At 37.8% G+C, this 26,776-nt stretch overlaps 1 protein-coding gene across 7 annotated transcripts in view; it reads left to right on the plus strand.

The window, feature by feature from the left end:
- The window catches only part of LPAR1 (lysophosphatidic acid receptor 1), a 218,670-nt gene that overhangs the window by 92,719 nt on the left and 99,175 nt on the right, over nucleotides 1–26,776 (plus strand). Inside the window, exon 1 of one of the 7 annotated variants that reach the window (XM_067040965.1) lies at nucleotides 2,576–2,663. The exons of the other annotated variants lie outside the window; for them this stretch is intronic. The gene's annotated coding sequence lies outside the window, so the exon portion shown is untranslated. Of the gene's footprint in view, nucleotides 1–2,575; nucleotides 2,664–26,776 lie in introns of those variants that run through there. 7 annotated transcript variants of the gene reach the window in all.

A 26,776-nucleotide genomic window follows, 5' to 3' on the forward strand; every position in this document is an offset into this window, starting at 1 on the left:
AGTTTATCTAACTTTGATTAGTGATGAGAATGCCTTCCTATCTAGCTCTCAGAAGACAATGGATATTGCTTTACAATCAGCCTCACTATACCCCACCCATTTTTTTTTACAATTTAATTGTTTTAATTGAGACAGAATTGACATATGTTAGTTTCAGGTGTACAACATAGTGGTTCAATATATGTATAATGATATAGTTTACTTTTTTTTTGCCTTTTTTTGCTTTTCAGCCAATTAAAAATTTTTTTTAATAACACGTCCTTTTATTTATTTATTTAATTTTTATTTTATATTGGAGTATAGTTGATTTACAATGTTGTTAGTTTCAGGTGTACAGCAAAATGATTCAGTTATGCATATACAGATATGCATTCTTTTTCAGATTCTTTCCCATATAGTTTATTACAGAATATTAAATAGAGTTCCTTGTGTCCTTGTTGGTTATCTATTTTATATATAGTAGTGTGTATATGTTAATCCCAAACTCCTAATTTATCCCTCCCCCCCTACTTTTACCCTTTGGTCATCATAAGTTTGTTTTTGAAGTCTGTGAGTCTGTTTTTCTTTTGCAAATAAGGTCATTTGTATCATTTTTTTAGATTCTGTCCCCACCCATTGTTAGTTTACATCATGTGACACTTCCTGATTTTAAAAGATGATAAATTCTTTCTGAAATATGTTCTTACTTGTTTCTGGTTTTGTGTGGTTAACTTTGACACGCAATGAGTATTGACTGGTAAAATTAACTGCTTATTTTACCTTACGTTAACTACAATACATATACATATTACCCCGATTTACTGTTTAGTGTGCAGAGTGATGTGGCTTAGAAATAAGTTTGAAAATTTATTTCTGAAGGGAATTTTCTGTGGAAGACATAATAGATGAATATGTAATTAGAACTCTGTTCCCTTTTAAGGAACATAGGACAGCTTAGCACTTCCATGTGTTTGATTTTAACGTATTAAAAGTTAGAAAACATGATGAACAAGAAGGGTTAATTATGAGCTTATTATAACTACTTGTCTTAATGCTTACATTGTTCTAGATGCATTTAGTTAGGTTTCATGCTGACTCCAAAATGACAGAACTCTCTGGAGACCCCATTTTGTAGAATGATGCTTCTTCCATTTTCATTGAAAAGTGACAAAACTTTTTTCCACTTCACAGTTTTTGTGGACAGTATGCCAGCACTGCCCAATAGAAACTTTTAGAGATGGAAATGTTCTATTTTTGCACTGTCCACATATGGCAAGTGACCGTCATATTGGACAGTGCAGGCTTTGACTTTGGCGTGAAAACCATCCCTCATTTGCTAGCTGTGTAGCTCCTAACTTGTCTCAGAGAGCTTATTCTTCTGGGCAGACACAGCTGCACAACAAGGCACACATCTGGGCAAGTGGTCCAGCGCTTGCTGGATTCCAGCCCTGCCTCTCCCACTTAGTCACATGCCCTTGTGCAGTGACAAGGACCATCCCCCTGACTACCCCTAGGCTCTGCACCTTGACTGCTAAAACAAGAGAAAACCCTGGCCCCATTTCGCCAAGAAGTCTCCCCAGTCAAAGTGGGGCACATTCTTTCCTGAGTTACAAATCAATGCTGAGAGGCTTGGCTCACAAGGAAAATTGTCGTGTTAGAATTCTTCCTCTACCCAAATCTTTTAGAACTGGATTTCTGTTCTCCTGTATTCAGGAGGCCACGAACCAGCCAGTGGATTATTTATTGTACTTACTGACTTATGAAAAAACTTCTTAGCACAGAACTTCTGAAAGTGATGGGAGAAAGGGATAATAGTGGATCGCTGTCTGGTCGAAAGCAGAGCTGCATGGTATGGAGCTGGTCCATGCTGTTCTCTTTGGTCCCCACCCCTTTTTCTGGAAAATGAGATAGAGTTGGGGAGGTCTGACCCTTCTAACTTACTTCTCCCTGTTCGTTTTCAGCAAGCAAGGCATTCATTGGACACTGATTGTTTTTAATTCAGCTCCACCTTCACCGCACTTAATAGATATTACACTGTACTTAGTGTACATTATTCCCACGTTCTTATAAATGGCTGGCTGCTCTTCTTGGTTTCAGAACCAATTTTGAGTTTTTGCCTTTTTGTCTTTACGTGTATTTTAACTGGAAATTGGGTGGGGACAGTCAGGGAATTTGGGCTAATGTCATCTTTATTCAGAAGTCAGTTTATGACCATTTACAGTATGAGTTATTTAATCACAGCTTTTGATTGTAAGGAAATGCCTCTAGTCGAACTGGCTGATCTCAAAGATTTTGGACGTTAATGTTTCTTAAGAGGATTGACACAGCCGCACTGAGAGTCACGTGGTATATAGGAATTACCTTTTGACAGATCAAATTCCATTTCCAAATGATATAAAACCTATCTGTGTCCTCTGCCTTCTTTCAAATTTATAATTTAAGAGCTTAAAAAAAACCTCTGTATGAGTTAGATATTGCCTTTCCAGTAGAGCTATAATATGATCTTATGCTCATGAATAGGAAATGAATTTAAGAAACCTCAGATGTGTTGTCCAGTCCCTTTTAAAAGGAGAGCTTGCTGTGGACGTCGTCAGAACTAAAGCCGTTGCTTTTGGCAGACACCCTTCACCATTCAGATGGAGACATTAAATAGCTCCACTCCACAGGCCGCTTCATATGATGTGGTGGGTACATTGCAGCTCTTTTATTCTTATGGACACACACTGGGATCAAGTCCTGCTCAAAAACAGCTTGTTCTTAGTGGCTTCGCTAAGTGTGTTTTTAAAAAAGTATCCAAGGTTTATGAATATTTCTACCTGCCCTGCATTTTTCTGTGGTGTTTCAGTTAAAGTCTTTATTGAATAATCCAAAACCTCCTTCCTAAGAAAATTCCTGGCTATCCTATCATTGAATAGGTGAAATGACCCTCAATTCGGATTATAATCTAATTTATTTTGTTTGTTAAGGAAAACTCCAAATGCCTGGTATCCAAAGCACATGAGGGGACTTCCCTGGTGGTCCCGTGGTAAAGAATCCCCTTCCAGTGCAGGGGGATGTGGGTTCAATCCCCGGTCTGGGAACTAAGATCCCACGTGCTGCGGGGCAACTAAGCCCGCACGCCACAACTACTGAGCTTGCATGCCTCAGTGAGAGAGGCCGCGTGCCACAAACTGCAGAGCCCACAGGCTGTGGAGCCCGTGCGCCACAATGAAGAACCTGCGCCGCAGCGAAAGATCCTGCGTGACTCAACGAAGATCCCGCATGCTGCAGCTAAGACCTGACTGCAGCCAAAAAAGGAAGGGAGCGGGGAGGGAGGGAGGGAGGGCAGAAGGGAATTAAAAAAACCCCCGAAACACGTGGAAGTGGTTTTTGGTTAATAGTACTCACTGCTTACACTTCAGACACTTATCAGAGACTTCAGTCTTGAATTATCTACTTTGCAATCCTATCAAAGACCATTGGAGGCAAGCGGTATATTAAATGGACAGTCCGGTGAGTGGTTCTCAAAGCGTGGTCCCGGGACCCGCAGCACCAGCATCACTTGACAACCCGTTAGTAAGTGCAAATTCTCAGGCTCATCCCAGACCTACTGCAACAGAAACTCAGGGGATGGAGCCCAGCCATTGATGCTGGAACGAGTCCTCCAGTGAATTCTGGATGCTGCATGCTACAGTTTGAGAATTACTGGTCTTATGCAGGAGTTAACACATCTGGCTTTCAGCCTAGGCTCACTTTGAACAGTTGTTAAAATACCCTTTCTTGGTTCCCACCTGTACAGTGTCTGATTCAGTAGGCCTCAGGTAGGGCCCAGGAATCAGTGTTTTTATATTCTGTGGCAAAGCCTGCTTTGGGAACCTCTGCTCTCACTTTGTGTCATATTACATTAGTCAGTAGCTTTACGTGAAGAATACAATACTTTGGTTCCTATGTAAATGTCCTTATAGAACTCTGATTTAAGACAATGGCATGTGATCAGAGGTTGCTTCAGAATTACTTAAGGAGACTTTAAAAATACAGGAGACTGGGTTCTACTATATCAAGAGATCTGGTTAGGGGTGAGAAGTATTTGTTTTTGTGTATGTTTTGTGTTTAAGTTCATGGGTGAAATGCCCATGTATTTTCGTCTTCGGATTTCATTGAGAATTGATAGAAGAAATCATCATATTAATATTTCTGTGCATTTTGTTCTGTATGAGAACTGTTACTAGTATTTAGTAGAAGAGAATTGTCCCTCTCTCCTGATAGTTAATGTGCAACTCTTCTGTTTTCTTTTGCTTTGGTTAACAGAGAGATCAGAGTAAAATTTTGCACAAAATTTTGAAATAATGTATTTCCATTGCCCACTTCAGTCCATGACTCTTATTCTTTTTTCCCCAGTTTTATTGAGATATTATTGACATACTGTGTAAGCGTAAGGTGTACAGCATGATGATCAGATACACATGTAGATTTTTGCAAAATGATTCCTACAATAAGGTTGGTTAACACATCCATCATCTCAAAAAATCAACTTTTTTAGGGGGTGGTGATAACATTTAAGATCTTCTTTCAACAACTTTCAAGTATATAATATAGTATATATATTAATTATCATCTGTACATAAGATCCCCGGAACTTATTCATCTCATAACTAGAAGTTTGTACCCTTTGACCAATATCTCCCCATTTCCCCCACCCCCTAGCCACTGATAACCACTATTCTACTATTTCTATGAGTTTGATTTTTTTTAATTAAAAAAAATTTTTAGTGGAATTTCCATTTTATTCCCATTTTTTTTAGTTTTTAAAATAACGGCTTTATTGAGATATATATCATATACCATAAAATTTACCCCTTAAAAGTGTATGTTTCAGTGGTTTTTAGTATATTTACAGAGATGTGCAACCATCACCATCATCTAATTTTAGACCATTTTCATTATCAAAAGAAACTGCATGCCCAATAGCAGTCAACTCCCATTTTCCCCTCCCACCAGCCCCTGATGACTGTTAATCTGTATCTATGGATTTACCTATTGTGGGTGAGTTCACTTTTTTAGATTTCATACATAAGTGAGATCTTATAGTATTTCGTCTTTTTCTTTCTGACTTATTTCACTTTGCAATGCATTCTAGGTTCATCTATGTTGTGGCAAATGGCAGGATCTCTTTCTCTTTTATGGTTGAATAATATTCCATTGTATATATGTCATACATATACACCATATTTTCTTTATCAATTTATCCATTGATACACACTTAGGTTGCTTCCATGTCTTGGTTATTGTAAATACTGCTGCAGGGAACATGGGGGTATGGTTATCTCTTTGAGATAGTGATTTTATTTCCTTTGGATATATACCCAGAAGTAGGATTGGTGGATCATATGGTAGTTCTATTTTTAATTTTTTGAGGAAACTTCATACTGTTTTCTGTAGTGGCTGAACCAATTTACATTCCCGTCAACAGTGTACAAGGGTTCTTTTTTCTCCACAATGTTGCCAACACTTGTCTCTTTTTGATAATAGCTATTCTAAGGGGTGTGAGTTGATATATCATAGTGGTTTTGATTTTCATTTTTCTGATGATTAGTGGTGAACATTTTTCATATATGTTGGCCATTTGCATGCCTTCTGTGGAAAATGTCTATTCAAGGCCTTTGCCCATTCATTGTTAATTGAATTGTTTGTTGTTTTGCCATTGTTGTATGGGTTCCTTATATATTTCGAATATTAACCCCTGACCCATATAGATGGTTTGCAACTTTTTCTCCCATTCCATGGATTGCCTTTTCATTTTGTTGATGGTTTCATTCGATATGTGAAAGTTTTTAGTTTGATATAGTCCCACTTGTTTTTGTTTTTATTGTTTGTGCTTTTGGTGCTATATCTAAACTATCATTGCCAAGATCAATGTCCAGGAACTTCTTCCCTATGTTTTTTTCTAGTAGTTTTATAGTTTTGGGTCTTTGCTTATTTGTACATACAGTGTCATATCATTTGCAAATATTTTTCTTTATCCATTCATCTGCTGATGGATACTTAGTTTGCTTCCGCATCTTAGCTATTATAAATAGTGCTGCTATGAACAGTGGGGTGCATGTATCTTTTCAAACTACTGTTTTCATTTTTCCTACAAGTATACCCAGGAGTGGAATTGCTAGATCATATGGTAGTTCTTTTGATAGCTTTCTGAGGAACCTCCATATTGTTTAATACAGTGGCTGCACCAGTTTACATTCCCACCAACAGTTGTACAAGAGTTCCCTTTTCTCCACATCCTCACCAACATTTGTTATTTGTATTTTGATGATAGCCATTCTGACAAGTGTGAGGTGATATCTCGTTGTTTTGATTTGTATTTCTCTAATAATTAACGATGTTGAGCATCTTTTCATGTGCCTAGTCACCATCTGTATGTTTTCTTTGGAAAAATGTCTCTTCAGGTCTTTTGCCCATTTTTTGACTGGGTTGTTTGTTTTTTGATATTGAGCTGTATGAACTGTTTATATTTATGTATTTTGGACATTAACCCCTTATTGGTAGTATCATTTACAAATATTTTCTCCTATTCTGTAGGTTGTCTTTATTTTTGTCAGTGGTTTCCTTTTCTGTTCAAAAGCATTTAAGTTTAATTAGGTCCCATAGAGAACAGACTGGTGGTTGCCAAGGACGGGGGGCGGTTGGGAGAGGGTTGGATTGGGAGTTTGGGATTAGCAGATGCAAACTGGTATATGTAGAATGGGTAAACAACAAGGTACTACTATATAACACAGGGAACTATATTCAATATCCTGTGATAAACCATAATGGAAAAGAATATGAAAAGGAATGTATATGTATGTATAACTGAGTCACTTTGCTGTACAGCAGTAATTAACACAACATTGTAATTCAACTATACTTCAATAAAAAATAAATTTAAAAAAGAAAAGTTTAATTAGGTCCCATTTGTTTATTCTTGCTTTTATATCTTTTGCCTTAGGAAATGGATCCAAAAATTATTGCAACAATTTACGTCAAACAGTGTTCTGTCTAAGTTCTCCTCTAGGCATTTTATGGTTTCAGGGCTTACATTTAGGTCTTTAATCCATTTTGAGTTTATTTTTGTATATGGTGTGAGGAAATGTTCTAATTTCATTGTTTTACATGTAGCTGTTCAGTTTTCCTAGCACCACTTATTGAAGAGACTGTCTTTTCTCCATTGTGTACTCTTGCCTCCTGTGTCTTAGATTAATTGACCATAGGTACATGGGTTCATTTGTGGGCTCTTTCTTCAGTTCCATTGATCTATGTGTCTGTTTTTGTGCCAGTACCATGCTGTTTTGATTACTGTAGCTTTGTAGTATAATCTGAAGTCTGGGAGCCTGATACCTCCAGCGTTGTTCTTTTTTCTTAAGATTGTTTTGGCAATTTGGGGTCTTTTGTGGTTCAGTATGAATTTTAGGATTATTCTAGTTCTGTGAAAAATGTCCTGGGCATTTTGATAGGGATTGCATTAAATCTGTAGATTGTTTTGGGTAGCATAGCCATTTAACAATATTAATTCTTCCAGTCCAAGAGCTTTCCATTTCTTTGTGTCATCTTCAGTTTCCTTTGTCAGGATTTTATAGTTTTCAGAGTATAGATCTTTCACCTTCTTGGTTAAGTTTATTCCTAGATATTTTAATCTTTTGATGTGATTTTAAACAAGATTGTTTCTTAACTTTCTCTTTCTGAGAGTTAATTATTATAGAAAAGCAGCAGATTTGTGCACATTAATCTTGTATCCTGCAACTTTGCTGAATTCATTTATTCTAATAATTTTTCAGTGGAGACTTTAGGATTTTCTATATAAGTTATCATGTCATCTACAAATAGTTACAGTTTCACTTCTTCCCTTCCAATTTGGATGCCTTTTATTTTTCTTGTCTGATTCCTGTGGCTAGGACTTATAATACTATGTTAAATAGAAGTGATAAGAGTGGGCATCTTGTCTTGTTCCTGAATTTAGAGGAAAGACTTTCAACTTTCCACTGTTGAATATGATGTTAGCTGTGGGTTTATCATAAATGGCCTTCATTATGTTGAGATATGTTTCCTCTGTACCCACTTTGATGAGAGTTTGTGCCATGAATGGATGTTGTATTTTATCAGATGCTTTTTTGGCATCTATTGAAATGATCATATGATTTTTATCATTACTTTTGTTAGGGTGGTGTATCACACTGACTGATTTGCAAATGTTGAACCGTCCTGTGTCCCTTTAATAAATTCAACTTGATCATGGTGTATGATCCTTTTTATATATTGTTGGATTTGGTTTGCTAATATTTTCTTGAAGATTTTTGCATCTGTATTCATCAAAGATATTGGCCTGTAATTTTCTTTTTTTTGTATTGCCTTTGTCTGATTTTGATATAAGGGTAATGGTATGGCCTGGTAGAATTAATTTGAGAGTGTTCTATTCTCTTCAGTTTTTTGTAATCATTTGAGAAGGATAAGTATTAGTTCTTCTTTATATATTTGATAAAATTCCCCTGTGAAGCCATGTGGTTCTGGATTTTGTTTCCTGGGAGGTTTTTTTTTCTTTTTATTACAAGTTCAATTTCACTTTTAGTGATAGGTCTGTTCAGGTTGTCTGTTCATTCCTTCTTGATTCAGCCTTGGCAGGTTGTATTGAGTATGTTGCTAGGAATTTGTCCATTTCTTCTAGGTTGCCCAATTGGTTGGCATATCACTGTTATAGTGTTCTCTTATGATTGTTGTATCTCTGTGGTATTGGTTCTTATTTCTTCTCTTCCGTTTCTTATTTTGCTTTTTTGGGTCGTTGCTCTTTTCTTCTTGGTGAGCCTGGCTAGAGGTTTGTTGATCTTGTTTTTCCTTTCAAAAAAACAGCTCTTGGTTTTATTGATCTGTTGTATTGTTTTTTGATATGTTTTATTTATTTCCTCTCTGATCTTTATTATTTTCTTCCTTCTGCTGAATTTGGGCTTTATTTGTCCGTTTTCTAATTCCTTTATGTGGTAGGTTAGGTTGTTTATTTGAGATTTTTCTTGTTTCTTGAGAAAAGTCTGTATCATTGTAAACTTTCCTCTTAGGGCTGCTTTTGCTGCATCCCATAGATTTTGGAGTGTTGTGTTTCCATTTTCATTTGTCTTGAGGTATTTTCTGATTTCCTCTTTGATTTCTACATTGACCCATTGTTTTTGTTTTTGTTTTTAAAAATTATTTATTTATTTATTTATTTATTTATTTTTGGCTGTGTTGGGTCTTTGTTTCTGTGTGTGGGCTTTCTCTACTTGCAGCGAGTGGGGGCCACTCTTCATTGCGGTGCGCGGGCCTCCCACTGTCGCAGCCTTTCTTATTGAGGAGCACAAGCTCCAGATGTGCAGGCTCAGTAGTTGTGGCTTACAGGCCTAGTTGCTCCGTGGCATGTGGGATCTTCCCAGAACAGGGCTCGAACCCGTGTCCCCTGCATTGGCAGGCAGATTCTCAACCACTGCGCCACCAGGGAAGCCCAACCCATTGGTTTTTTAGTAGCACTTTGTTTAGTCTCCACGTGTTTGTTCTTTCTCCATTTTTCCTTCTGTAGTTGCTTTCTAGTTTCATTCTGTTGTGGTTGGAAAAAATGATTGATATTTCTATTCTCTTAAATTTGTTGAGACTTGTTTTGTGGCCTAGCATGTGATTTATCCTGGAGAATGGTTAATGTGCACTTGAAAAGAATGTGTGTTCTGTTGTTTTTGGATATAATGTCCTGCAGATATCTGTTAAGTCCAACTGGATTTATCGTCTCTTTTAAGACCACTGTTGCCTTATTAATTTTCTGTCTGGATGATCTCTCCATTGATGTGAGTGGGGTGTTCTCACCTACTATTATTGTATTGTTGTCAATTTATCCCTTTATGTTTGTTAGTATTTGCTTTATATATGTAGGTGCTTTTGCATTGGGTGCATATATGTTAATGAGTATAACATCCTCTTCCTGTACTGATTTCTTATATAATCGCCTTCTTTGTCTTTTGTTATAGCCTTTGTTTTAAAGTCTGTTTTATCGGAATGAGTTTTGTTGTCCTTGCTTTCTTGTCATTTATGTTTGCATGCAACATCTTTTTCCATTACTGCACTTTCAGTCCATATATGTCTTTAGCCCCGAAGTGAGTCTCTTGTAGGCAGCGTGTAGAAGGGTCTTGTTTTTTTTTTTTTAATAAATTTATTTATTTATTTTTGGCTGTGTTGAGTCTTCATTGCTGCATGTGGGCTTTTCTCTAGTTGTGGCAAGTGGGGGCAACTCTTCATTGCAGTGTGCGGGCTTCTCATTGCAGTGGCTTCTCTTGTTGCAGAGCACAGGCTCTAGATGCGTGGGCTTCAGTAGTTGTGGCACGCAGGCTCAGTAGTTGTGGCTTGCAGTCTCTAGAGTGCAGGCTTAGTAGTTGTGGCACATGGGCTTAGTTGCTCTGTGGCATATGGGATCTTCCTGGACCAGGGCTTGAACCCGTGTCTCCTGTATTGACAGGCAGATTCTTAACCACTGTGCCACCAGGGAAGCCTGGCTCTTGTTTTTTTATTCAGTTGTCGCCCTGTGTCTTTTGACTGGCGTATTTAGTCCATTGACATTTAAAGTAATTATTGATAGGTATGTACTTATTGCCATTTTAGTACTTGTTTTCCAGTTGTTTTTGTAGTTCTTCTCTGTTCATTTTGTTTTCTTTTTCTCTTGTAATTTGATGGTTTGCTTTACTAGTATGTTTGTGTTCCTTCCTTTTTGGTTTTTTATATCTATTGTAGATTTTTTTTTTTTTTTTTTTTTTTTTTGCGGTACACAGGCCTCTCACTGTTGTGGGCTCTCCTGTTGTGGAGCACAGGCTCCGGATGCGCAGGCTCAGCGGCCATGGCTCATGGGCCCAGCCGCTCCACAGCATGTGGATCCTCCCGGACCAGGGCACGAACCCATGTCTGCTGCATCGGCAGGTGGACTCTCAACCACTGCGCCACCAGGGAAGCCCTGTTGTAGATTTTTGATTTGTGGTTACCATGATGTTCATATATGTTTACCTGTAACTGTATCTACTTGCTTTAAACTGGTAGTCATTTAAGTTCAAGCGCATTCTAAGAGATCTACATTTTTTTTACTCCGCTCCCCCCAATTTTGTGTTTTTGATGTCCTATTTTACGTCTCCGTGCTTGTCCTTTTACTGTTTATCGCGGTTGTAGTTGCTTTTACAGTTTTTTTGTGTTTTAATCCATGTACTGGCTTATTTATGTGGTTGATCCTTAATCCTTACCATATATTTGCCTCTTCTAGTGGGGTTTTCCCTTTCTTGTGGATTCTTTCTTTTCCATTTAGAGAAGACACATCAACATTTCTTTCAGGGTAGGTTTATTATTAATGAACTCTTCTAGTTTTTGCTTCTCTGAGAAGTTCCTTATCTCTCCTTCTATTCTAAATGATAATCTTGTTGGGTACAGTGTTCCAGGTTTCAAGTTTTTCCCTTTCAGCGCTTTGAATATGTTATGCCACTTCCATCTGGCCTGCAAATTTTCTGCAGAGAAATCAGCTGATAGCCTTATGGGGATTCCCTTGTATATGACTTTTTTTTTTTTTTTTTTCTCTTGCTGCCTTTAGAATTCTCTCTTTAACTTTTGCCATTTTATTTATGATATGTCCTGGTGTGGGTCTGTTTTCATCTTGTTTTGGACCCTCTGTGCTTCCCATACCTGGATATCATTTTCCTTCTTCAGGTTTGGGAAGTTTTCAGCCATAATTGCCTCAAATACATTTTTTGATCCCCTTCTCTCCTTTTTCTGGAACCCCTATAATGTGAATGTTGGAACACTTAATGTTATCCCAGAGATCTCTTAAATTGCTTTCATTTTTAAAAATTTGTTTTTCTTTCTGACTTTCTGATTGGGTGGTTTCCATTATTCCATCTTCCAGATCACTTATGCATTCTTCTGTATCACTTAGTCTGCTATTCATTCCTTCTAGTGTGTTTTTTATTTCAGCTATTGAATCATAAATTTCTGATTGGGTCTTTTTAATATATTCTAGTTTCTTATTCAGTGTTTAAGTCAGTTCTTTTTCCTAATTCAGTTAACGTTTTTTGTTAGCAGTGTTTTGAATTATTTATCTGGTAAATTGTTTATTTCTATTTCATTATTTTTTCAGGGGTTTTCTTTTCCTTTTTCAGTTGAGTAGTTCCTCTGCCTTTTCATTTTGCTAAACTTTCTCTGCCTCTATGAACTTAGATAAAACAGTTACCTATTGTGGTCTTGAAGGGGTGTTCTTATGTGGGAGCATCCCTATACAGACTGCTTTTAGCCAGTGCCTTTGGTGGGAGTGCTGGGTTTGACATGGATGCCATTCCCATCTTTCCTTAGGGTGTGCTGGCAGCTTTCACCTTTGTGGGGGTGGGGCTGCTGGAGTTGGAGGGGCTAGAGCTGGAGCCAGGTGTGAGGTGGGACTTCCTTTCTGCTGCTCAGTGGCTGTCACCGCCCTGTCAGGGGTGGGGGGGTCTGATCCCAAGTTGCTGGGGCAGAAGCCCTGAGGGTTGAGCTCATGTTGGCTCTGTTCCCTTTAAGTGTGTGTTTTCCCTTCTCCCTTCACTGGGACTTTGCCCCAGAAGAGGGAAGTGCTGAAGCAAGTGGGGCCTGTGCATAGACAGAGGTCTAATGTGTTGCCTCCATAGGTGGCTGTGGCTCTGCTCAGACACAGCCTCAGATGTGTGCCCCCTTTGTCTCTCATAGCCAATCATTCTCCCCTTCCTTTCCCACCCCTGCCCTGTTGTGGAACTACTCCACAGGGCTGGTGGGAACCTGTGTGGATTCTCAAGGAGTGTCAGAGAGTTAGCTGTGGTAGGGGGATGCCATCAGAGATCTGGGCAGCTCCTGAGGCACTACCTAGGTAAGCACATAGCTCATGCATGCTCCTTATGAGTGGAGTCCAGTCTTCTCCAGCCTTTCTGTCTGACTCAGTGGTCTTCCAACTAGCCAATGGGGCTTGTCTCCACTGTGTCGGACCCCAGGACTAGGATGCCCAGTCTCTGGCTTGACCTGCTGACTCCCCAGGGCAGGTGTCCACTTGTATAATCTCTCTTTTTCTCTGGGTCTCTTCCCAGGGGCACAGGTCCCAAGCTGATTGCTTTTCTTCCCTTCCTACTTGACTACTTTTGTATCTTTCTTACAGCCTTGGATGTATAGGAGTCCTTCTGCCAGTTTCCAGGTTTCAGTGAGAATTTTTCCACACGTAGATGTATTTTTGATGTGTTTGTGGGAGATGATGAGCTCTATGTCCTTTTACTCAGCCATCTTGATCTTGTTCCCCATACTGTTTTGATTACTATAGCTTTGTAATGAAGCTTGAAATCAGGAATTGTGATGCTTCCAGCTTTATTCTTCTTTCTCAGGATTGCTTTGGCTATGTGGGATCTTTTATGGTTCCATATCAATTTAGGATTGTTTGTTCTATTTCTGTGAAAAATGCCATTGGAATTTTGATTTGGATTGCATTGAATCTATAGATAGCTTTCGGTAGTATGGATATTGTAACAATATTCTTCTGATCCATGAGCACAAGATATCTTTCGATTTATTTGTATTTTCAGTTTTTCTCATCAGTCTCTTGTAATTTTCAGTGTACAGATCTTTCACTTCCTTTGTTAAATTTATTCCTAAGAATTTTATTATTTCAGATGCTATTATAAATGGGATTGTCTTTATTTTTCAGGTGTTCATTTTTAGAGTATAAAAACACAACAGATTTTTGTATGTTTATTTTTATATCATGCAACTTTACTGAATTAGTTTATTACACCTAACAGTTTTTTGATGGAATCTTTAGGGTTTTATATAGTTAAGATCACATCATCTGCAAACAACTTTACTGCTTCCTTTTGATTTGGATACCTTTTATTTTTATTGTCTAATTGCTCTGGTTAGGACTTCCAGGTCTGTGTTGAATAGGAGTGGTAAGAGTGGGTATCCTTGTCTTCTTCCTGATCTTGGTGGGAAAAATCTCACCCTTTTACCATTGAGTATGATATTAGCTGTCAGTTTGTCATATATAGCCTTTATTATGTTGAGGTACGTTCCTGCTATACCCAGTTTGTTTTGAGTTTTTATCATGAACGTATGTTGAATTTGTCAAATGCTTTTTCTGCATCTATTAAGAGGATCATATGATTTTTATCCTTTATTCTGTTAATGTGGTATATTACATTAATGGATTTTTATTATGTTGACCCATTCTTATATCCTAGAGATAAATCCCACTTGATCATGGTGTCTCATCCTTTTAACATGGTGTTCAATTTGGTTTGCTAGAATTTTGTTGAGAATTTTTGCATCTGTATTCATCAGGGATATTGGCCTTTAGTTTTCTTTTCTTGTAGTATCCTTATTTGGCTTTGGTATCAGGGTATGCTGGTCTTGTAAAATGAGTTTGGGAGTGTTCCCTCCTCTTCAGTTTTTTTGGGAGAGTTTGAGAAAGGTTGGTATTAATTCTTCTTTAAGTGTTGGGTAGAATTCACCAGTGAAACCTTCTGGTTCTAGTCTTTCCCTGTTGGGAGGTTTTGCTTTTTCAGTCTCCTTACTCATTATTGGTCTGTTCAATTTTTCTATTTCTTTATGATTCTGTCCTGGTGGATTGTATGTTTCTAGGAATTTATCCATTTCTTCTAGATCATCCAATTTGTTGGCTTGTAATTGTTCATAGTCATGACTCTTGTTCTTTTATAACCTCTTGTAACCTGGCTGAAACTAGTTTGGAGGTAAATGGGGTCCAGAAAATAAGTAAATGATGGAATATCTGCCTCTGCTTTGAAACGAGCTTCTTGTTTGGAGAAACTTTCCCAGCTCTTGGTCAGTATTTCTTTATGTCTCCTCCATTTGATGGATGCACTACAGTTATTGCCTGGCTGTGAAAGAGTTAATGTTTCCCATTACCAGGCACTGACATAGGCAGTAGGGGAAGTCTGGCTCATTTTGTTTCAAAATACACCATACCTCAAATAAGTACAAACAGCTGCAGTGTGGGATTGGGGCCAAAAGAAATCCGTGTGGTGCTCTGAGCTCCAACTGAGAGGAGTTCATGTAACATGGACCTGAGATCAGGCCCCAAAGCGAAACCATCAGGTCCCAGCAGGAGGAGAGTCCTTGCTTGTCGTCCTGGTCCCCTCCACAGCCACCGCCCAAAGAAACTGGTGTGGTTCCAGGTGACCTTTTCCTTTTCCCTCTGGACCCACTTCTCTGCAGAGGGTTTAACACTACATTCAGTTTCTTGGAGCCCAGAACTACAGTAGTGTAAAATGGAGACATCTTGGAACACAAAGCATTTATAGATATGTTGCCTGCTTATTTTATTTCCATGACTTGGCTTAAAATAGCAATCACACTAAGTCCGACCCTCCAGCACATTCTTCCTTTTCAAGCCCCAGTTCTTGGTCAGGTAGAAACTGCTGCAGCTGAGTCTGTTTGGTTGTTTCTTCATCTTCCAGATTTTTAAGGTAATATTAGTTTAGCAAAACCTTTTTTTTTTTTTTTTTCGGATCCCTTTTATAACCAGAATTTCATTTTTCATGTTATAGTGCCTTATCTTCTCTTTGGAGTGGCCATATAATCCCTTTCACACTGGTGAGAAATTTTCTGTATGACACCCTTCATTCTCCACATATTTGGATTTCCCCCTGTGATCTTCTGGACATTCAGGACAGCATCTTTCAGGCTGATGTTTAGATGGTTAGAAGTCTTTAAAGTGGCACCTCACAGCTGTTTTTAGGACTCCACTTGGTTTTTTTTTTTTTTTTTTTTGGTTGTTGTTGTTTTTGCAGTACGTGGGCCTCTCACTGTCGTGGCCTCTCCCGTTGCGGAGCACAGGCTCCGGACGCGCAGCGGCTCAGCGGCCATGGCTCACGGGCCCAGCCGCTCCGCGACATGTGGGATCTTCCCGGACCGGGGCACGAACCCGCGTCCCCCTGCATCGGCAGGCGGACCCTCAACCACTGCGCCACCAGGGAAGCCCTCCACTTGGTTTTTAGGTCACATCTCAGGCAGAGGGACTTGTGGCTACTTTGTGGTTTTATTATCTCCTCACAGTTTAAAAAAGGCTTATTTTCCTGTCTGTATTCTGATGCTTTTGTGATAAACAGCTTCAACAACAATTGAAAAAGATACCAGATACCCACTGTTACATTGAAAACCTTTTCATAAAAGGAAAACAGGAGTTTGAATACCATTCACTTGAAAGTTAGGGCGGAGCCCTTTTTTTGTTTATTTGTTATGGTTACTGAATTTTTGTGAACAGAGAAGAGTCATTTGATTCCCTTTGCTTCACATTCCTGATTGCTTCCACAGGGTGATATGTTTGAAATGTTGCTCACAGAATTGTTACATTAATGAATGAGGCCATCCTTTCCTTGTTGACCTCTCAAGTGGGCAAAAGCATGTATGTGAATTCTCAGGAAAACTACAGTCTTCACATAGCTTCAGCCCAGCTGGGAATAACTCATTCTCCAACACAATACTAGTTTTCTTTAGATTTCCCTCTATTACCTACTGTTTTAAAGAGGTATTTCCAAGAAGGACTTCACTGAAGAAAAGTGATATCTATTGTCACAGGAAAGGAAATGAAATTTCATTTTTTTCCCCCATGGTGAATTAGATACTAGGATTGTATTCAACAGGTTTGATTCCCCCCCCCGCCCCGCCCCGTTAAAACTTGGGGCAGGATCTATAAGTCTAGATTTAGGATATACACTGATTTTTTTTTTTTAAAGCTTTTAATCTCTGACTTAATTAGAAGTTAGTGAAGGAAACAAGGTTTCTTATTTGGCTCTTGAACTCTGAAAATAAACAAAAATTTAATATTTTTGAATAGGACACTGTGGGCCAAACAACATCTGGAAGGGATTATTCTCACTAGTTGGCAGAAGAAATTTCACAATCCACAGTCTCACAGAACATGGTACCTTGTCACATTTTCCCTATATCTGGGAAACAGAAGACATTCTTAGGACCACATTTGTGGGGTATCTACCCTTTTCTTTGCTCTGCATTGAATATAAATGCGTCTCTCTAATACTATAGTATTTCTTTAGCTTTTGGAAATACAGCAAAACTTGGTGGGATGTTGCTGCCTGCGCTGTTTACTGTGGTCCAGATTTCTCCTTTTTCAAAAGACCTATTTGACTTTCGGCAACATGCCTCTTATACTCTGCCATTTGTCTGAGACGTCTTTTCCTGTCTTGTAAAATCAGGCACATGTGTGTCTGGGATAGTCATGTAATTTGTAACAGTAACTTCTAACTAGATTAAAATTTTTTTTCTTTAAATTCAGTTTCTTCTTGTGTCCGTTTATTCTTATGGTTAGTAGTGACACAGGAACATTCTCTTCCAATTAAACACGTTTTTTTTTTTTTTAGATCATGGGGCTTCTCCTCCTCCCCCACTCCTCCTTTCTCAAACTTACAGAAAAGTTGCAAGTGCAGTACAAAAATGCAAAGAACCTTTTATCTTGCCAAGTCAATTAGGAGTGAATTACTGACATGATGTCCTAACACCCTCAAGTACTTTATAATGTATTTCCTAAAAACAAGGACGTTCTTCTACATAGTCACAAAACAATCATCAGAGTTCAGAAATTAACATCATTATTATACTGTCAGCTAATATTCAAATCCATTTAAGTTTTCCCCAGTTGTCTCAATAATACCCTTTATAGCAGAGGATTCATTTCAGAATCTTGCATTGTGTTAGCTGCTCGTGTCTCTTGTTAGTCTCTTTTAATATGGGGACAGTTTCTCAGTTTTTTTTCTTTTATGACCTTGATCTTTTAAAGATTATAGGGTGGTTATTTTGTAGAATGTTCCTCAATTTGGGTTTGACCCTTTTTTTTTTTTTAACTAAACTCAGATTTTGAAACTTTGACAGGAATATCACAAAAGTGATGCCATAGTCTTCTCGTTGCATCTTATCAGGTGGCATGCAATGTGTATTTGTCCCAATTTCTGGTGATGTTTACTTTGATCACTTGCTGAAGGTAGTGTCTTCCAGACTTCTCCACTGTAAAGTTACTGTTTTTCCTTTGTAAGTAATAAGAATTTTGTGGGAAAGTATTTGAGTCTGTGTAAATATCCTATTTCTTGTCAAACTTTTATTAGTTAATTTATATTATAATGAACTCAAAGATTCCTATTTTATTCAAAGTGTTATAAATCTGTTCTGTCATTTATTTTGAATCTCAAAAATGTCCATTTGAGGCCAGGGAGGGGCCCTTTAAGCTAATTTCCTTGTCTTTTTAACCTCTTCATAATTCTTTGAGTGCTCTCTTTCTTTCAGGCACAAGAAGATGTTCCAAGTCATTGTATACTTCCTTGGCCACAGCTCTGGACTCAGGCGTTTCTCCAAAGAGCCTGGTTCCTTTCAGTAGAGAATGGTATTTAGAGACCAAGATCTAAGTGCTAGGATACTCATAGTTATTGGGGTGCCACTACCCCCAGGCCTCTGACTTTGCATACACACACGTACACCCCACCACACACACTCTTAAACCTCTATTTTTATTTCTATAGCTTTTGAAAACCATGAGTCTGTATCTCTCTCTCTCCTCCTCTGCTGGATGCCCCTTTACCTTTTATGCTCTGACAAGTGCTCTCAGCTGCCTTCTCATGGGGACATCCTCCTTACCTCATTTAGCCTCTGACACTCTGCATTGGGCTGCCCTCACGTTGTTACAAATATACGTATATATTATAGTTAGTGCTCAGATTTTCTTATAAGCCAGTGTTTTCCTTTCAAGGAAAATATTCTTTAAATACTGTATTTTAAAAATCTATATCATAGCATTTTTCTTTATTATAAGACATGCTTTGTATTAATATTTTTTATCGAGGATGTACATGAAGTGCACATATTTTAAATGTACAGTTTGATTTGTTTTCATGTGTGTATATACTCTTGAAATCATCACCACCATCAAGATAATGAACATATCTACCACCCCTCAAATTTTCTCCTGTCCCTTTGAAGTCCTTCCTTCTGTTACCTTACCCTCCCCTCATATTTTCTGGCAATTACTGATCTGCTTTTGGTCACTATAAATTAGTTTGCTTTTTCTATAGTTTTATATAAATGGAATCATGTAGCTAATGCTGTGTTTCGTTTGGCTTCTTTCACTCAGTGTAATTATTCTGAGATTGGTACATGCTTTTGTGTCTATAACTAGTTCATTTATTTTTATTGCTGAGTAAGTAATTCCACTGTATGGACGTTACAGCAGTTTATCTGTTTGTTTGTGAATTGACATTTGAGCTGTTTCCAGGTTTTGGCTATTAAAGATAAAGCTACTGTAAACATTTGTGCTCAAGTCTTTGTGCTGACATACTTTCTTTACTCTTGAGTAAATACCTAGGAGTGAAATGGCTTGATTGGATAGTAAGTACATATTTAATTTTAAAAATCCTGCCAAATTGTTTTCCAAATTGATCCTATCTTCCATTTCCATAGCAGTGTGTGAGAGTTGCAGTTGATTCATATTCTCACCAACACTTGGTATGGTCAGTCTTTTTAATTTAGGTTATTCTATTCATATGTAGTGGTATTTCATTGTGGTTTTAATTTGTTTCTTCCTAATTGCTCTTCTGTGCTTGTTTGCTGCCTGTATATTATCTTTGGTGAAGTGTCTAAATCTTTTGCCCAGTTTAAAAAGTGAGTTTGGTTTCTTACTGAATATTGAGATTTTTAAAAATACATGTTGGATACAAGTCCTTTATTAGACATGATTTGAAAGTATTTTCACCCAGTTTGTGGCTTGTTTTTTAAATTTACTTAGTGTCTTTTGAAGAGCAAAAGAACTTTTTTTTTTTTTTTTTTTTTTTTGCGGTACGCGGGCCTCTAACTGTTGTAGCCTCTCCCGTTGCGGAGCACAGGCTCCGGACGCTCAGGGTCAGAGGCCATGGCTCACAGGCCCAGCTGCTCAGCGGCATGTGGGATCTTCCCGGACCGGGGCACGAACCCATGTCCCTTGAATTGGCAGGCGGACTCTCAACCACTGAGCCACCAGGGAAGCCCCAGAAGAACTTTTGATGAAGACTAGTGTTTCAGTTTGTTTTTTATAGATCATGCTTTTGATATCTTACCTAAGAAAAATTTGCCTGACCCAACGCCACAGAGATTTTCTCTTATGTTTTCTTCTAGCAGTTTTATATCAATAGTCCTAGGTTTTACGTTTAGGTCTATGAGCTAATTTAAGATTAATTTAAGTTAATTTTTGTGGTTTGAATTATGAACAAAGTTGTTTTTTGTTTTGTATTCAAATATCCAATAGTTCAGCACAATTTGTTGGAAAGGCTCTTCTTTCTCCACTGCATGGCCTATTTACCTTTGTCAAAAATTAGTTGTTTATATAAGTATACGTCTACTCAACTTTCTATTATGTTCCATTAATTTATTTGTCTTTCTTTAGGCCCATACCACACTATCATTATTCTTTATATCCTTTAATGTCTATTGGGTCAGTAGTGACCACCCCTCTTTCGCTTCTGCCATTAAAAATTTGTGTCATCTTTTTTTCCTAACCAGTTTGGTTAGAGGGTTAGCTATTGTATTGATTTTCTCAAAGAAATAGCTTTTGGGTTTATTGCTTTTATTTTCTGCTATTATAACATTATTGTTATCTGCTGTTATTCACTGTTTCCATTTTTTCTGCTTACTTTGGGTTTAATTAGATCATCTTTTTCTGGTTTCTGATGGTCATTTATTTGAGACTCCTTTTCTACTATAAATGTTTAATGCTATCATTTTCCTCTTCGATACTGCTTTAGTGGCACCCCATAAATACTGATGCTTTGTTTTTATCTTCATTCAAAACACTCAAAATATTCAATTCAAAATACTTTCTAATTCCTCCTTCAATTTCTTCTTTATTGCATAAGGTATTTAGAGAGATGATAGTTTTCCAGCATTTAGTGATCTTCCAAAGATCTTTCTGTTATTGATTTCTAATTTAATTCAGTTGTGGTCAGAGACCATACTTTATATGACTTGAATCCTTTTAAATTTATTGAGACTTGTTTTATGGCCCAGGATGTGGTCTATCTTGGTACCAGTTCTTTTTGCACTTGAGGAGAATGTGTATTCTGCTGGCACTCAGCTAAGTGTTCTAAAAATGTCAGATCAAGTTGATTGATTATGTTGTTCAGGTTCTTGTTATCCATATTGATTTTCTGTTCTATCAGTTAATTACAGAGGGGTACTGCAATTTTGGCTGTAATTGCGGATTTAGCTGTTGCTCCTCTCATCAGTTTTTACTTCATATCATTGGAAGTTCCCTTATTAGATGTATAACCTTTTATTATTGCTGTGTCATCTTGATGAATTGACCCCTTTATCATTATTAAATGACTTTCTCTATGCTTGGTAATGTATTTTGCTCTAAAATCTACTCTGCCAGATATTAATAGAGGCACTCCAGTTTTATTTTTAGTGTCAGCTTGGCAGATCTTTTTCCTTTTCCTTTAAAACTATTTGTGTCTTCATATTTAAGGTATGGTTCTTGTAGGTAGTGTATCTTGTAGGGAGCTGGGCCTTGCTTTTTTATCCAGTCTGACAATATCTGCCTTTTAATTGGGTTGTTTAGACCACTTCTTGTGTGTATGTGTGTGTGTGTATTTTGTTATGGTTATATTTAAGTCCATCATCTTGCTCATCTTGCTGTTTGCTTATTTGTCCTGTCCATTCTTTGTTTCTCATTTTTTTTTTTGCATTTGGTATATTTTATGTTTTTTATCTCCCCCCAAGCATATTAGCTATAATTCTTTGTTTTATTTTTAGTGGTTGATTGAGCATTTATAGTAGGCTTTAATTTATTTTAAGGTATATTTATTTAATTAAATTATATTAAGTGATATTTTCTTAAGTGATACTTTTAAGTGATATTATAACCCTTTATAGTATACAACAGTATATGTACTTTTCTCCCTCCTAACTTTTCTTAAACTTTTATTTCTATAATAAACCCTATCATTATTATTTTTGTCAATTGTCTTTTTAGCAGCTTTATTGGGATATAATTCAACTGTTTAAGGAATACAGTTCAGTGGTTTTTGATATATTCAGAGCTGTGCAACTATCACCATGGTGTTAGAAAATTTTCTCCATCCCCAAAGGAAACCTCACATCTGTTATCAGTTACTCCCTATTTATTCTTTCCAATCCCCTTGGCTGTGTTGGGTCTTCGTTGCTGCACGCGGGCTTTCACTAGTTGCGGCAAGCAGGGGCTACTCTTCGTTGTGGTGCGTGGACTTCTCATCGCGGTGGCTCCTCGTTGTGGAGCATGGGCTCTAGGCGCACGGGCTTCAGTAGTTGTGGCTTCTGGGCTCAGTAGTTGTGGCTCATGGGCTCTAGAGCGCAGGCTCAGTAGTTGTGGCACACGGGCTTAGTTGCTCCGTGGCATGTGGGATCTTCCCGGACCAGGGCTCGAACCCGTGTCCCCTGCATAGGCAGGCGGAGTCTTAACCACTGTGCCACCAGGGAAGCCCTCCTTTGCTGTTATTAACTGTTATTCTGGGCTGAATACTTTTCTTATCACAGCTGTAGACTTCTGCATTCTGACCAGCTATTTTGACACTTTGCCCCCACCCGCATTTGCTTTCCCTTTTTCCCTCTTTCCCTTCCCCTTACACCCTTCTATTCTAAGTAATCTGGGAGTTACTTCTGATTTTAGAAACATGCACTTGCTCTTAGAAGGAACGATCCCCCAAGACTCCTCCATTGGCTCTGGTTGGAAGAGTCTAGCTCAGCCTGAGGGTTGGTTATAAAGTTGTAATCTCCTTGTCCTGAAACCTGTGGACTGCAGATGCTCCAGCATGGCTCAGAGGCTCGCTCCATGAACACTCTTCAGTAGAAATGCATCAACCCTATCTATGCTTCCACTTTCTTGTGTGGAACTCTTGATTACCGTTAGTCTTTTCAGGACTCTGGCCCTGGGTCCCTGTACAGTTGGCTGAGTCAAGGCATGCAGATACTAAAGAGATCAGGAGTTTAGACATTGTGGGCCTTGGGTAATGGAAAGAAACAGGGTGGTAGTAAGTAAAGAGTAATTCTTATTCAAAGAGTAATTCTTTTAATTGTCCTATCTTTCAAGAGGATTTTCTCAGTTTTTTGAGTTGACTTCTCTTCCTTTGTTCTCATCGCCTAGTTCTTCTTGCTCTCTCCCTTTATGATTGAGCACCATTCTTTTTAATTTTTTTTGAACTTATAGGGTGTGTTTCTCTTTTGGCCAATTTCTGACCCATTATTCCTAAACGTCAGATTTCCCCCATTTTCTAAATAATACAGCACCAAGTAGCTTGAGCTTGAAACTGTAAATAGAGTATGACCAATACATCCTTGACCCTAGTAGTGACAACTGTCCTGAGATTTTTCTGAAAATTGTGTTTTTACAATTCCTGGTTATTTTGACAAGTTTCAGGATAGCATCGCTCCCCAGCAGGAACACTTTCCAAAAGGGAAAACTGTATGTCTGTCAATACAAGTCTTTGAAATCCAAACAGTGAGTTTATTTAAATACTTTTTGGCCAGTTCCTTCAATCTGTAGAATCCTGAACTCTGAACTGTTAAAATACGTGTAAAACAGTGCGACTGTGGTGCTTGTGTTTCTTTTGTGCAGCCAGCACAAGCAGGATGGGCTAGCTGTATTCCTGCCTTTGAATACATTAGCTGGGTGCCATGTGGAAAGAACGGTAGACTTTTAGGCCAAATGTAGGTCTGATTGAAAAGCTGGAGAAGCAAATGGAAAAACTGATCCTATACGTGGAGAAGGAAAGATTTTTAAGAGCATGAAATATACTGTCTTCAGTGAGTATATTGAAGCAAGATCTTGGGTCTGATCCTTTGAAGAAGAAAGCTTCTGCTGCCATAGGTAGAAGGTGGTATTTTAAAACAAAACACGAGGAAATTATTTGGTCTCTCAAGTGCTTTTCTGACTTCCTTGTTCTAAATCTGCATGTGAAGCAAATGGACTCTGAAAGTGATCCCAGCTGGACCATTTGCCTCCCTGGTTTTATGGGAAGCAGTGGTAAGGATAGGAAGCTCAGATAAAAAAGTGTAGCACTGCCATCGCTTTGTCACCTATTTCCCCTTTTCTCTTTTGGCTCTTTAAATTTGGCCTGAAATTCCTCTTTTAGCAACTTTAGAAATAAAACAGTATTGATTGACTCTCAAAAGGTGAAGAATGTTTTCTTTTTTTCTTGCGATTTCCTGGAGTTTTTATCTTCATTCATTACAGTTACATGCATTTCAGTCATATAGCTTTTCTTTTAGTAGTTATAATAGCTGCATTTTTTGGGTCACCGTTATTATCACAGATATTCTTTGTTTACATGGATTGATAAGAAACTCATGCCGAGGCTCTCCTGAGCACATTGATTTGATTTGACACATGATTACCTGGATTATGTCATCAAGTGGAGATTTCAGGGTGAAATAAATCCTGATTATATTTAATACACGTGCCTTGTTCTTGCTGTTGCAGGTAAATGACACCTTGGCTGAATGTATACTTTTTGAGTCATTCTATATTTCTGACAAAATAATGAACATTGCTTCTGTGTCTCATCATCTGTTGTGGCCAAGCTGATGACTGTGTCCAGCCTAAGTTTTTCCCTTTGTGATTTGATTTTTCCCCACTTTGTTTTTTAATGGGCATTCTTTTAACTCTTGAAGTTCAGTTATTTAACAAACCTGCATTTTAACTGTGGTGACATATAAATGACATGTAATTTACCATCTTAACCATCTTCAAGTTCAGTAGTGCTAAGTATATTTACATTGTTGTGAAACAGATCTTCAGAATTCTCTTGGTCTTGCAAAACGGAATCTCTCTACCTATTAAACAGTTCTCTGTTCCCTCCTCCCACAGCCCCTGGCAACTACCATTCTACATACTGTTTTCTATGAATTTGATTGCGTTGTGTACCTCATATAAGTGGAATCACAAAGTATTTGTCTTTTGGTTACTGGCTTATTTCACTTAGCGTAATGTCCTCATGGTTCACCCATGTTGTAATATGTGCCAGAATTTCCTTCTTCTTTAAGACTGAATAATATTCAATTGTATGCATATACTACATTTTGTTTATCCATTCCATCTGTCCGTGGGTTGCTTCCACCTTTTTCTCTGTCATGAATAATGCTGCTATGAACATGGGTGTACAAATCTCTCTTTGAGACCTTGCTTTCAATTCTTTTGGGTATATATACCCAGCAGTGGAATTGCTGGATAATTCTATTTTTATTTTATTTATTCATTTTTTAAATTAAATTTTATTTTTTCAACATCTTTATTGGAGTATAATTGCTTTACAAGGGTGTTAGTTTCTGTTTTATAACAAAGTGAATCAGTTATACATATACATATGTCCCCATATCTCTTCCCTCTTGCGTCTCCCTCCCTCCCACTCTCCCTATCCCACCCCCTCTAGGTGGTCACAAAGCACTGAGCTGATCTCCCTGTGCTATGCGGCTGCTTCCCACTAGCTATTTTACATTTGGTAGTGTATATATGTCCATGCCACTCTCTCACTCTGTCCCATCTTACCCTTCCCCCTCCCCGTATCCTCAAGTCCATTCTCTAGTAGGTCTGCATCTTTATTCCCATCTTCCCCCTAGGTTCTTGTGATCATTTTTTTTCTTTTTTCTTTTTTTTAGATTCCATATATATGTGTTAGCGTATGGTATTTGTTTTTCTCTTTCTGACTTACTTCACTCTGTATGACAGTCTCTGGGTCCATCCACCTCACTACAGATAACTCAGTTTTGTTCCCTTTTCTGGCTGAGTAATATTCCATTGTATATATGTGCCACATCTTCTTTATCCGTTCATCTGTTGATGGACACTTCGGTTGCTTCCATGTCTTGGCTATTGTAAATAGAGCTGCAGTGAACATTTTGGTACATGACTCTTTTTGAATTATGTTTTTTTCAGGGTATATGCCCAGTAGTGGGATTGCAGGGTCGTATGGTAGTTCCATTTGTAGTTTTTTAAGGAACCTCCATACTGTTCTCCATAGTGGCTGTATCATTTTACATTCCCACCAACAGTGCAAGAGGGTTCCCTTTTCTCCACACCCTCTCCAGCATTTCTTGTTTGTAGATTTTTTTGATGATGGCCATTCTGGATAATTCTACTTTTAATTTTTTGAGGAACTGCCATTCTGATTTGTGTAGGAGCTGAACCATTTTACATTCCCACTGGCAGTACATAGAGATTACAGTTTCTCCACATCCTTGTTTATTTTGTTAGCAACCATTCTAATGGATGTGAGGTGTTATCTCATTGTGGTTTTGATATGTATTTCCCTAACTATTAGTGATGTTGACTATCTTGTCGGGTGCTTTTTGGCCATTTGAATGTCTTTGGAGAAATATTTATTCACGTCTTTTAATTTTTAGTTCGCTTGCTGGATTTTGTTGTTGTTGAGTTTTCTTTATATGTTCTGGATATCAATTCCTTTTTAGATATATAACTTGCAAATATTTTCTCCCATTCCATGGATTATCTTTTCACTCTTGTGTTTTTGTGCACAGAAGTTTAAAATTTTGATTTAGTGCATTTTTTCTATTTTTTCTTTGATTGTGTTCTTTAAGCCTAAGAACTTCTAATCTTTTAAGAAAAGTTTACTTTTATTGTTAAATAACTTCTGTTCCATTTGTTCTTCCAGGGGTACCAATTATTCTTATATTGAATCTCTATTTTCTGTGCTCCATAGCCATAATTTCTAATCAGTCAAGTAACTATTTTTTAATATAAGCACGTGTGACTTTTCTTAAGCTTGTCTTCCAT

The sequence above is a fragment of the Kogia breviceps genome, chromosome 8, assembly GCF_026419965.1.
Source record: "Kogia breviceps isolate mKogBre1 chromosome 8, mKogBre1 haplotype 1, whole genome shotgun sequence".
NCBI classification, from domain to species: Eukaryota; Metazoa; Chordata; class Mammalia; order Artiodactyla; family Physeteridae; genus Kogia; species Kogia breviceps.